The sequence below is a fragment of the Heptranchias perlo genome, chromosome 3 (assembly GCF_035084215.1).
Source record: "Heptranchias perlo isolate sHepPer1 chromosome 3, sHepPer1.hap1, whole genome shotgun sequence".
NCBI lineage: Eukaryota > Metazoa > Chordata > Chondrichthyes > Hexanchiformes > Hexanchidae > Heptranchias > Heptranchias perlo.
The window spans coordinates 98,978,586-98,991,656 of NC_090327.1; the positions used below are offsets into that span (position 1 = coordinate 98,978,586).

Below are 13,071 nucleotides of genomic sequence, written 5' to 3' on the forward strand. Positions count from 1 at the left end.
AAAGAAAGAAAGAAAGAAAGAAAGTCAGCTACTCTGGAATAATGGTTGGAGATGAAAAAGGACTTGGAGTTGTTTTGGGCTTTCTGTCACATCATCGCTGGCATTCAAACCATTCATGGCCAATATGGGGAAGGATGGCAATTAGGAACTGTTAGATAATCTGAGAGTGAAAAACTAGTGATAGTATCGACAGCTCAGTTGAAACACAACGCCCTTCTCTGCGACTGCTTACATTAACATTAATTGCTTTGTGATAGCAACAGCAACAGCAACAGCAACATAAACTATGAAAAAATAGTGCTAGGGAAATTATTGGGGCTGAAGGCTGACAAATCCCCAGGGCCTGATAATCTACATCCTAGAGTACTAAAGGAAGTGGCCCTGGAAATAGTGGATGCATTGATGATCATCTTCCAAAATTCTATCAACTCTGGAACAGTTCCTACAGATTGGAGGGTGGCAAATGTAACCCCACTATTTACAAAAGGAGGGAGAGAAAAAACAGGGAATTACAGACCAGTTAGCCTAACATCAGTAGTGGGGAAAATGCTAGAGTCTATTATAAAAGATGTGATGTGGAGATGCCGGTGATGGACTGGGGTTGACAATTGTAAACAATTTTACAACACCAAGTTATAGTCCAGCAATTTTATTTTAAATTCACAAGCTTTCGGAGGCTTCCCCCTTCGTCACCTGACGAAGGGGGAAGCCTCCGAAAGCTTGTGAATTTAAAATAAAATTGCTGGACTATAACTTGGTGTTGTAAAATTGTTTACAATAAAAGATGTGATAACAGAACACTTGGAAAGCATTAACGGGAATGGACAAAGTCAGCATGGGTTTATGAAAGGGAAATCATGCTTAACAAATCTACTGGAGTTTTTTGAGGATGTAACTAATAGAATAGATAGGGGAGAACCAGTGGATGTGGTGTACTTGGATTTTCAGAAGGCTTTTGATAAGATCCCACACAAGAGGTTAGTGTGCAAAATTAAAGCATATGGGATTGGGGGGAATATACTGGCATGGATTGAGAATTGGTTGACAGACAAGAAACAGAGAGTAGGAATAAACGGGTCTTTTTCCGGGTGGCAGGCAGTGACTAGTGGGGTACAGCAGGGATCAGTGCTTGGGCCCCAGCTGTTCACAATATATATCAATGATTTGGATAAGGGAACTAAATGTAACATTTCCAAGTTTGCAGACGACACAAAGCTGGGGTGGAATGTGAGCTGTGAGGAGGATGCAAAGAGGCTCCAATGTGATTTAGACAAGTTGGGTGAGTGGGCAAGAACATGGCAGATGCAGTATAACGTGGATAAGTGTAAGGTTATCCACTTTGGTTGTAAAAACAGAAAGGCAGATTATCTGAATGGTGATAGATTGGGAAAAGGGGAGGTGCAACGAGACCTGGGTGTCCTTGTATACCAGTCGCTGAAAGCGAGCATTCAGGTGCAGCAAGCAGTTAGGAAGGCGAATGGTATGTTGGCCTTCATTGCAAGAGGATTTGAGTACAGGAGCAGGGATGTCTTACTGCAGTTGTACAGGGCCTTGGTGAGACCACATCTGGAGTATTGTGTGCAGTTTTGGTCTCCTTATCTGAGGAAGGATGTCCTTGCCAAAGAGGGAGTGCAACGAAGGTTTACCAGACTGATTCCTGGGAAGGCAGGACTGACATATGAGGAGAGATTGGGTCGACTAGGCCTATATTCACTAGAGTTTAGAAGAATGAGAGGTGATCTCATCGAAACATAAAATTCTAATAGGACTAGACAGACTAGATGCAGGGAGGATGTTCCCGATGGCTGGGGAATCCAGAACCAGGGGTCGTAGTCTCAGGATACAGGGTATGCCATTTAGAACCGAGATGAGGAGAAATTTCTTCACTCAGAGGGTGGTGAACCTGTGGAATTCTCTACCACAGAAGGCAGTGGAGGCCAAGTCATTAAATGTATTCAAGAAGGAGATAGATATATTTCTTAATGCTAAAGGGATCAAGGGATATGGGGAAAAAAGCAGGAACAGGGTACTGAGTTAGAGGATCAGCCATGATCATTTTGAATGGCAGAACAGGCCCGAAGGGCCGAATGACCTACTCTTGCTCCTATTTTCTACGTTTCTATGAAAAGTTATCAAACTGACAACACACACACACACCAGCTCTTTTAACTAATTTAAAAATGAACCAAATGATCCAAAATGCTTTACTTGCATGCAACTTTGACAAAAAATAACTTGGACATCTGCATTTCCACTTGTAAAATAAAGTTAAACTAAATCTTACTTAAAAATGGAGATGTCTCCATGTGATAAGGACCCCCTGTTTGAGTTAATGGTCAAAGTCTATTCCACAATTGTATACGTAAGTTATTTTATCCATATTAGCATTGCACACATGCCTATCGTGTTTTGTTAAAATAGTTATGTGACAACTTGGTACGTAGCACAATATTACACATTTCAATCACATTCTCAGAATCCCAGGTGCTCTAAACTGTGTGGTGAAGCAATAACCACATCTTGCAACACTGCAACTTTTCCACATATCAACTGCATCCTTTCTCTTTCTTCATATTTCATGCTTAGCCTTCACCACAGCCATGTGACACCCATTATCCAGAATACCAGGTAGCAAAATACTAACAGGGGGAAAGATATCCTTTGAGACATCATTTTGCAATCAAGTGCTTTGAATTAAATGTTCCATTTGGGGCAATATTTAACAGGGAGTCTGTTCAAAATTTAATTCATAGGCACGATAGTGAAGTATGAAGGAAAAATGCACACACAGCAATACAAGTTGAATCTCTGCATAGTCCAGCAGCAAACAGCTCAGAACAGTTAGCGCAAGAATCAGTTTGTGAGCAACTATCACTTTGGAAGATTGGGTAGCGTTCCACTTTACATTTCCATCTGGCTGTGTATTAAGTAGAACTGTATAAAAACATTTTTTTTTAAAAAACCATAAAACCTTGTTGGACTGATTATACTTTCAGCACACCACAAACATAAACAAGGCCGTTCTATCAAAGCTGCGGATATTTTCATGCCATTTGGACCTCAGAGGAGGAGTTCAGAACAAACACAGAATTATGCTTAGAAGTTTGCGGGATTTGCGTAGGCTCACATATGCCAACCCATATTTTCAGTAGAAGACTAACTTTATAAAAAGAAGCTTTAGTTATAGGGTTGGATGCACACATGTGCATTCCAAGGTTTAAAGAGGATTTGAAAGATTGCTTCAAAGTCTTGAAGTTATGACTTCCCCTCTCTTTTCAGGAAAGCCAGCCATTTGTCTCTGCCCTAATGGTTCAAGCTGACTCTGTGCCAAAAATACATTTTTTCACTGTTTGCCCAGATTGTTCTGTGGTTTAGTTCACCACTTTATTTGGCAAAGCAACCATTTTTTGTTTGCTGAAAAATCATAAGGAGACTTTTGCACTTACGAGTTTTTTTTCCATTGGTACCCAGGCAGGCTACCCGCACATCAGATTTGGTAGCTGAAGTTATATAGGGATGTAACAACATTAATGCTAACACTGGTAGCAATCTCCAAATAAAAACAAACAACCAATTGCACTTGCTTGTTTCAAATTTAGTAACCCAAATATTACTTAAATCAAACTTATGTGCTTGTATTCTTGTACCTTACTCAGCACGAAAGATGTAACTGATTACAACAAAAGCACTTTGTTTTAAGAGGGAATATTACTTTGTAATATTCAGCTGACTTTGCACAGACATGTTACGGCATTATATTGATTATTGACTCAAATTTTAAAAAAGTCTAACCTTCATCCCCCAGATGCAAACTGAGTTATTAGACTAACTGTGGATTTAGGTTAACAATTAAGGACATGTGTATATCAGGAGAATGGGAAAGGAGAGAGGGAAATTACCCAAAGTTCAAAAAATGGCAGGGTTAAATCCAATATGCACAACCTTCAAATTCAATCACTGGAGCGGAACATGTTTTTCAGTAAGAATGTAGATGTAAAAACATTAAAAATCCAAATGGAGTAAAATGGAAATTTAAACTACAGCAAAAAGGAGCATCAACAATGATGGATCAATTACCAGGCAATAAGGAATCTAATCCAACTTCCAAGGCAAAAGCACCACCAGTTTTTCCAGTGGAAATTTAGCCAACAATGGATTTAATAATCTTATCTAAATAATTTGTTGTCCTAATAGAGAATGTATGACAAGGAGGCATGTGATAACATTTCAATCATAAAAGGCCTAAAAAGGAAAGTACACCCAACACCTCCTCCTGGTAGATTCTCTATTGGTCCCACATACTTGATAACCAAAATGATAAAACTTAGATGTAAAATTCCATTTTAAGTGTAATCTAAATTGGTGCATGAATTTATGGAGCGATTTTATGACATTGTGACCATTTTCATTCCATTGTGATGTCATTTCCATGAAGTACATCAACAAAAAAAATGAATGAAGTTGTCCTGTCCTCACATGACCTGTGGTATGATCCTGGTTCACGTTAGCTGACTGCAAATCCAAAGAAGCAATTTAAAACAATAGTGGTAAAGTCCCCTACTGGTCGCTAATGGTAACAGCGCTGTCATCTCCTCACTAAATACTATCTGCCTATGGGCCAGTTACAAGAAATAGCCAATCAAACAACACTGCAATATTTAGCATTAAGCAATCCCCCCTCCAACCACTCCTCCTCCTCCTCCTCCTCCTCTCCCCAAAAGCTCTCAGCACAGGTTTGTTCTTGACAAATTCCTCCTCCAAACTGTACTTCGACTTCCATACACGTTGAAGAGGTGGCCAATACAACGGCAGTATAGACCTGGGGAATTCAGAAAAGTCAAGCAGCCCAAGTGAATTCGTATGACTGAAGGGTATTCCTTTCTTGAGCACAACACACCCTCTGCTTTCTAACATTAGTGCTTTTTTTTGTACAAAAGCACCATAGTCGCATCATCTGGTTCTTCTTGGCCATATCCCTATTTAGTCAGCAACAGAAAAGACCACGTATAAACGTCACATGCAGTTTACCTTGGTCACCCAAAGTTGCAGTGCCAGTCAGATTGCTCCCACGTAACACCGTACTTACCAAACAAACCTCTTCACGCCAGCACGGTATCTAAATCTGTACACAGGCTATCAACAGAAAATAAGGCGACAAACTATAAAACTTCAATTTACGCTGGCTCATGAGTACTGTGTGAGTGACAAGTATTTCTAAAAAAACACATTTTCTTGTGCCAATAGTAAAAGTATATCGATAGTAGAATCTTTGCTGCATGCAATCTTGAATGGTTTTTATTTAATAAATCCAAATCATGTGAATTCATATTTTGGTAAAATTTTCTTCATTATCAGTTTTTTTTAATAATCAGATCTACAGACTGCCTACCAACCATAATCACCACACTCATTATTTCATAAAGTGCATTCTGCATTGAAAAAGTATTACAAATTAACTCAATGTTTTTCCTTCACTGCTCACTGCTAGAAATATTAGTTCAGCAACCTTTCCTTTCACAGACCTGCAATTTCATTTCAAGGCTTCAATAAGGTATTTCTTACTTTACAGATACAGCTTCCTGGAGCCTGTCACACAAAGTTGTACATTTAGTTTGTGTCTTAATGGGATGTTGATCATATGGTCTGCTCAGCAAATGAAGTGTTAAAAGTGTGAAATGATTAAGCTGTCAATTCAACTCGGTACTGTATTAAACACATAACAAAATACATCTAGATAGCTGCATTCTGGAAGATGCACTTTTACAGGACAAATGTGGAAATACTGAAGCTTTCTATTAAATTCCCAGAACAATCTTTTATTATTTCAAGACAAACACAAATGGTAAACATACATCATTCATTCAAGTAATCAGAGATTAACAAGATAACCATTGTTTGCTTAGAATGAAAGTTACATAAGGCCTCCAAGAATCTACAAGTACAATATTGAGGTCTCAAAATTATATATGCACATATACACTATCTATTCTAGTGGAAGGTAAAGCTCCTTTTATTAAATAAAAATGACCTCTTTTACAGAAAAGACAGTTCTGATAAGTACTTAAGAGAAATCTGTTTTAAGTGTGTAATTTTGCACCTCATGCCATAGTTCTAATACTTTTCTTACTGCAAATGCCAATCTGTGATATGTCCAATCTATCATACTCAAAGTCTTTAAGCAGTCCTGCACTGTCCGATTGTAAATAAAAAAATTAGCTTATTTTGAAATTAAACTGTTGTACTGCAGCATAATAAATATTTATTTCTCTTGAACACACAATACAGAAAAATGTTTAAATAATTCCAAAAGATAAGATGCAGCCAAAGCCAGAGTACAGAGTATCTGACACAATGAATTATAAGTTTTATTTTTGCAATTGCTCTGTCTGATGAAATTTACATTTTTAAGAACAGTGAAACCAAGTTTGAAACAATGAAAATGTTTAAATAAAGCACAGCTTGAATGGTGAATTTTAGCATTAGCTTCGGCTTGATAGTACAAGGAAGGCAAAATCAGTTCGAGCCCCGACAAATTCTTCTGTTAGCCAGAAGCTAGACAAAAATTGGTCTGATTCTGAAGCCTGGCTCTGCTTCACAGTTTTTCTCCCTCAATTAAAACTTCCTCTGTACACACCATTCTGCTCTTTAAGCAACAATAACCAGCAACCTTTAACGAACATTACAATGGCAGGAAACACTGCAGGAAGTATTTCAACATTCCTATAAAATATTAAAGGCTGGCTGAAAATCAAAACACTTTTAATTACTCACCCTCCTTGTTTTCATACAGTGCTCCACCATGCTGCAGTCATTACTCAAGTATTACCGACAAGTAATTACCAAGCTATCCAAGCTAGAAGGATAAGAGATCAGTGCCTGGAACATTTAACATGCCAGAACTACACACTGATGGCAATCACAGTTTTCCTCTAAAGCAATTTTTGATTTCAACATTTACAATAAGTTTCTTTGCTGCAATTATCCCAAACCATTGCCTTCACTTGGTGGTACTTCTATCAATTAGACAGTTGAAGTGCCAACCAAGATAATACATATTCTACAAAACATGAAACCACAAAAAAAAAGTTTTAGGACATTAAAATCAGAATTTCCATCATTTCTGTTTAAAAATTCTTCACATCAAAAGCAGTGCATTAGATCTCAATGGCCAAAGATAGTTAAGATTTATTGACATGTTTAAACCTGTTACACCTGCACTATTACTGAAGAATGTCTAAACGCTTGATGAAAAACAAATTGCTATTTTAAACTGTTCTAAAAATAAAATTTACACTGTACACATGATGGATGCACAGGTTTGCAGTCTTTTATAAGTTAGTCAACATTTTACAATGAACTAACTGCTGGCATTCTGTACTGCTACATATTTTTTACACTACCATTCTGTTAAGAAGAAAAACCATGAAAACAGCTCAGCAGCACCGTTAGACCATGTCTCCAATACATTTCTGAAAGCATTTGAAATTCTTCGGGTGGCCATAATCACCAAGTGCAAAACCAAATTGCAAATCTAGTTTACAATAAAAATTAAGTATCTATAAATATGAACAATATTGTAATGCCAAGGCCAATTTGACATTTTTCTGGTTTCATTTAGCCAGTTACCAAATGGCTCATTCCACGAGTTTTTAATAAAATCCAGCTGCGTCCTACACACCTCACTAACTACATGCTATATCGGTGAGGTGACTCCAATGCAATACCTGTAAATGTACAGGCTAAAAGAGTTTTTTCTTCATCATAAATCACAGCCAAATTTAGCCCCACAAGACAGAGAGGATTACATTCAGCTAGGAGACAGGGAGAAGCTTACCTCAGACTCAGTCAGGCAGAACCATGACCAGTAATTCTACAAGTCGGCAGAGTACAAATACTTTTGTATCTGTAATGGTGTTAAGAAGGACCGGGCACACAGCCTCAAGGCATCACTAATACACGGATGACTAATGACCCAGCCATGCTGACAGCATTGCAGACAAGTTCAGCATTTTAGAGCTAACTGAAATCATCCTGACAAACAAGCTTCCATAATTTCATTCACAAAATAACCTCGGTTGAAAAAAAATGGTCAAGAGATGATTTAATAAACACGACAATGCATCTAGGGACCTTTTTTTTACTATTATGTCTACCTCTAATTACACACAAATATCAAAAAAAAATTTAAGTTTGTAGATCAGACACCTGATCAGCGCTTTCTTTTGGCACATTTTTACTGATTGAGTATTGTAGCTACTCAAAGTATCACAATGAGAAAACCTAATCACCTTTAGAAAATGCACTGAAACACAAGCAAACACCTAAGTTCATAAAAACAAATGGTTTGAAACAATGTGTCTCTCTAGTTATCGGTCCACACAAGTGATGCCTTCACAATTATGCTTAAACAAAGACACCGATTTTTTTTGAACTGTGTAGGCTTTCAGCAGTCAGTGAGTCATGTTAGATAAAAGATTTAACAGAATACTTTATCACATGGATAACTACATTCTTGAGGACTTTAAAAAAAACACAACAGTACAATGGACCACTTCATAACCTTTTAAATGAAGTGCGAGTTATGTCTGATGCAGTATCAGTATATTAGGTCCACACAATGATGGAGCTGCAACTCTATAGTCAGTAAAGTCAGCAAAATCCTGGCTCAAGCTGTGTAAACCAAACATAATTTATAAAGACAACGCTTATACAGCCCAACATCTTAAAGGTGTTTAGACAGGGTTATTGTAAGCATTGGAATAGTCTCAAATCCATCATAACTGAGGAGTGGCACTTTTGGGGGGAAAAAATTATTTAGTTTCTAAAGCACCAAATATGCTTTTTAAAAAGCATACGTGTCTTTAAAAAGATTTGGCAAAATTAACAAATGCTCAATGTTGCAGGACACAGAAATTTGCATGGTCACACTACAAATACAGTGTTTTTAAATACCACTTTTGAATTTCTAACAAGGTTTTTAAAGCGTTACTAGCTTGAAAGGAAGAAAGTAACCAAATACAAAAGATGCAGTCTCAGTGCACAGATCACATTTTTCATCCTTACACACTGATGAAATGGGGCAGGGAAAAAAAAACTATTTCACAGAATAATTTATACTAATGCCCTGTAGATTAACAATGGTTTTCTAGTAAATTTAGCAGCATGCTTACAATTGCAAATTAATTGGTCTTTTCTAAGATAAGTGATAGTCTGTCTTTTTGTGGCATTAGGAATATACATTTAATAGATCACATTTTAGCATGACTGAAACATTAACTCTGGTGTAAAACCTTATTAATGTGTATATTATACCTCGTAACTGCCTACTATAGCAAGGAATCTGACACACTTATTAATTTTTACTGACTGCAGAACAGCAATGATACTCAGCATGACTCTCTGCATAATAAAAATGGTTTAACATGTCACAATTTCTGTATCAGAGTATTGCAGAATGTAGATAGATAGAATAGCATAGAATAGATATAGATAAGATTAGACAGAATTTTGAAGCCACTGAGTAGGTTACTGAATGCTGAATCCAACCGTACCCCCCCTCTCTTTCTTTCCCACGCACCCCCCCCCCCCCCACCACCATATATTCGAAACTGCCACTTTTATTACAGAATTAGCTAATTTATCAGACAAGCAGATATATTGGGTTAATATATGCATGTGTGCATAACCCATTTCCCATCAGTGTGTTTACTCCTAAATAGACTAGTGCATATTATGCTCAGGTTATCCAACTGTACACACGCTAAAACCAATTCCAAATTTAGCTAGTACACCGGGCATTCAAGTTTAAAACCAAGAATATTAGGAGATGGTATGCAATGCAGTGTGACATTTAGTGTTTGAAAACCATGCAATGACTTCCACTGGGATTACATTTCTCCAGAAAACTGGCATGTCTGCTATTTATCTCTTTTTTAAAAAAGTCATGCTGCTGTCTAGAAAGTTCCAGATCTGCCGTGAGTGAGTGTATGCTGCTGATTTTAAAATGAACAGAGTCTAATGGTTTGCCTTTAGCAGATGCTAAAACTTCAGAAGGGAAATTTAAAACAGGAAGCACTGTGAGCTCACAAAATTGTCGCTGGAGTCAAGAATACATAGCATATTTAATCTGCAAACAGGGAGAGTCTACAATGATTTTACCTAGATCTGAGGCGTGCCCTCAAGGTATTCTGGGATCTGGGATTAGAAAGCTGATAAGAACCCATGCTGCCCATCACCACTTTTTCTTCTGCAGTTAAACACAAATGCACCGAGGCACTCGCCTGCTGCTCGATGTTACTGCTTGTGGTATATAAAAGCAATCGTGAACCTTTTGCTGTCAAGATATCAAAGACAAAGCCATCAAAGTGTAAAATTCTAGTATTGCTCCTTCCCTGGTCTACTGCCATATTTCAAAGAAGCACAAAACAAAAGCACTGAAAGTGGGAGAACATCTTAAAAGATTTTCATTTATTCTTGGCTAAACTAAATATTTTATAATTAAATATCACAACCACATCAGAAGCCCTGACTATAGAAGTATCTCCTAAAAGCCCATAAGAAGACACAAATTGAATTATTTTGTTTTCCTAAAAATACTATATATTAAAAAGATGAGCAATCGCTTTCCTGGTGTTTGGAAATTTTCATTGGATCTGAATGTACAAAATGAACAAGATTTGAAAAGAATGTTACTTTAATCCATTAGCAGCTATAACAAGTGTAGCAAAAGTGAAATGTTAAGTCTTAAAACCAGTTCTTTTGAAAAAGTGACTTGCTACAAAAATACCCCAACTACACAAACAGGATCCTGCAGGGAAGGGTTTAGCACAGTCAAATAAAACAAGGAAAGACGACTTTGAGATAATCTTCTGTAGTTTAATAGCATTAACATTCCAATAGTGAGGTTTTACTTCCCAGACAAGAATCACTGCAGAAATAATAAATAAAATCACTGTTCTAACAGAATGCAGAAATTTCACTCCCTTTTTTTAAAAAAAGGGGGAACAAACAGCTGGAATTTGGTAGCAGCCACTTGCCATTTTCCCTCCTGAAAATGTTGGGGGGGGGGCTGCCAACTCCTAAATGAATGGATTTTATGAATATTCTTCTCCATGGAAAACCATTGCAACTCATCCAAGGGACATTAATACAACTGCATATGCTTCATTTCATAGGGGAAAAAATTACTAACTCCCTTGAATTATTAAAACTTCAACTTTAATTTACATAACCATTTGGCAGATTTCATTAATCGTGTGCATTCTATAATTGTGGCATAATACTTGGGATGTCACATTCAAGTAACTTTCTTTAAATAAACAATCCGATCTGAACCCGTTTCAAGAATTATTTGAGATGCAATTCGACAATTTTGCACCGTTAATCTCCATCGTATGGAAACACGTCAGTTGCGAGTTATAATAATCCACTTTTTTAGACTTTTCTTTTGCAAAGCGCTTTTAGACGTCTTAAATCCTACTAGAAACAGAGAAGTTTTATTAATTGGATTTTAACTACCAGTCACGTTTTATGTACTGTATTTAGTGAGTATTAAACTATCAAAGGGATACCTACTATAAATTATGCATCGACCCAAATTCATTTCAATTATTTACGTTGCTCCAATTAGTTTTTGCTTGGTATAAATCAATGGAAAACGCTCGCATTGAAACGGATTGTTGTGTCTCCCGAATGAACGCGGCATTAAAAAAAGGCGGTTCACATCCATGCAATTTAACCAATGGTCCCATCACAGATTTTTTTTTTTGCTGGCAGACGGGATATGTAGAACAGCTGGAAGCAACTTGTTATAAAATGTTTTACACATATACACACAGGCTGGCACACGTCCACAAACACACAGCTCGGGGAATTAAGCAAAACTCCGCTTCTCATTACTCTTTTCAGGCTTTTAGGTTGGGCGCGGAAATAATCTCAGCGCTAAATGAAGACACGGTCCTCCCAGATTCAAATGTTAGTGCGAGGGACGAGACTGGACCCTCTCTTTCTCTCACTCTAACTCCTCTTCACTTAGTCAAATGCAGCCATTATAAAAAATGTCTGCAAGCAAAAAAGAAACACACCACACACGAAACCAATTCAGCAATCATTTCCTCACACTGACGGTATGATCGAAATCTGTGACAAGTACACAATCTGAGGTGAAGTGGTCTTTGTTTGTTTGTTTATAATTCTTTTTTAAAAGTCCCGTAAAGTTATGGAGCTGCCAGCATCAAGCGACCCTCGCCTCCCCCCCCCCCCCCCCGGAGTGATGAAGAGCAGCACCGCCGGCCTCTTCAAAGAAAAACAAACTCGAGGCGAGCAGGGGGCGGGGGGCGCAACTAAGAAACTTTGAGAGGGATGGAGGGAGTTTGACGAAGTCTCTTCGAAAATGCACGAGTGTAAAAGAAAACTTTGTGTTTGCAGAAAACAGCACAGGAAGGGGGGGGGGGGGGGAATCGCGCCAGTCCGTCCCGCCCGGGGGAGTTGGGATTATTTGGGGGGGGGGTTCCCCCTCATTCTTTAAAACAAGCGCAAGTTGCAGAAGTTTTTTTAGGGGGAGGGGAGGTGTGAGGGAGCCAGGCTTGTGTTTGGGGGGGGGGGGGGGGGGGTTGCAATAGGAATTGGGATAGATTCCCCACCCCCTGCACTTACCTGCTGTGCGTTGAGTTTGAAGGAAAGCTGGAGTCGTGCGATCGGCGCCCACAGCCGCTCCCGCTCCTCCACCGCTGCCGCCTGCAACTCGGAGGCTCAACAACTTGGAGAGTTCCCCCCCACCCCCACGCTTGCAAATAATAATATATTAAAAAAAGAAGAAAAAAATAGCAACTGCAACAAAGTGGGACTTTCACAAGAGGCAGCACACCCGCCGCCGCTGGACTGCGCCGCGCTGCCTGCTCCTGGGCCAATGAGGGGACGTGAGCCGAGCTGTCAGTCTGGCACTCCCGCCCGCACTCACTCACTCACTCACACATCCCTCCCATTCCCCAGCATCCCGGGTCGGGCTAAACCGCGCCTCCTGCTTCCCCCTCCCTCAATCCTAAGCCCCCCACCCACCCACCCACCCCGAGT

At 38.7% G+C, this 13,071-nt stretch overlaps 1 protein-coding gene across 1 annotated transcript in view; it reads right to left on the bottom strand.

Annotated features, from left to right (window-relative positions):
• Positions 1–12,736, bottom strand: part of LOC137318085 (transcriptional activator GLI3-like) — a 371,554-nt gene extending 358,818 nt beyond the window's left edge. The window contains exon 1 of the mRNA XM_067981056.1: positions 12,655–12,736. The gene's annotated coding sequence lies outside the window, so the exon portion shown is untranslated. The remainder of the gene's footprint in view (positions 1–12,654) is intronic.
• Positions 12,737–13,071: the final 335 nt, after the last annotated feature.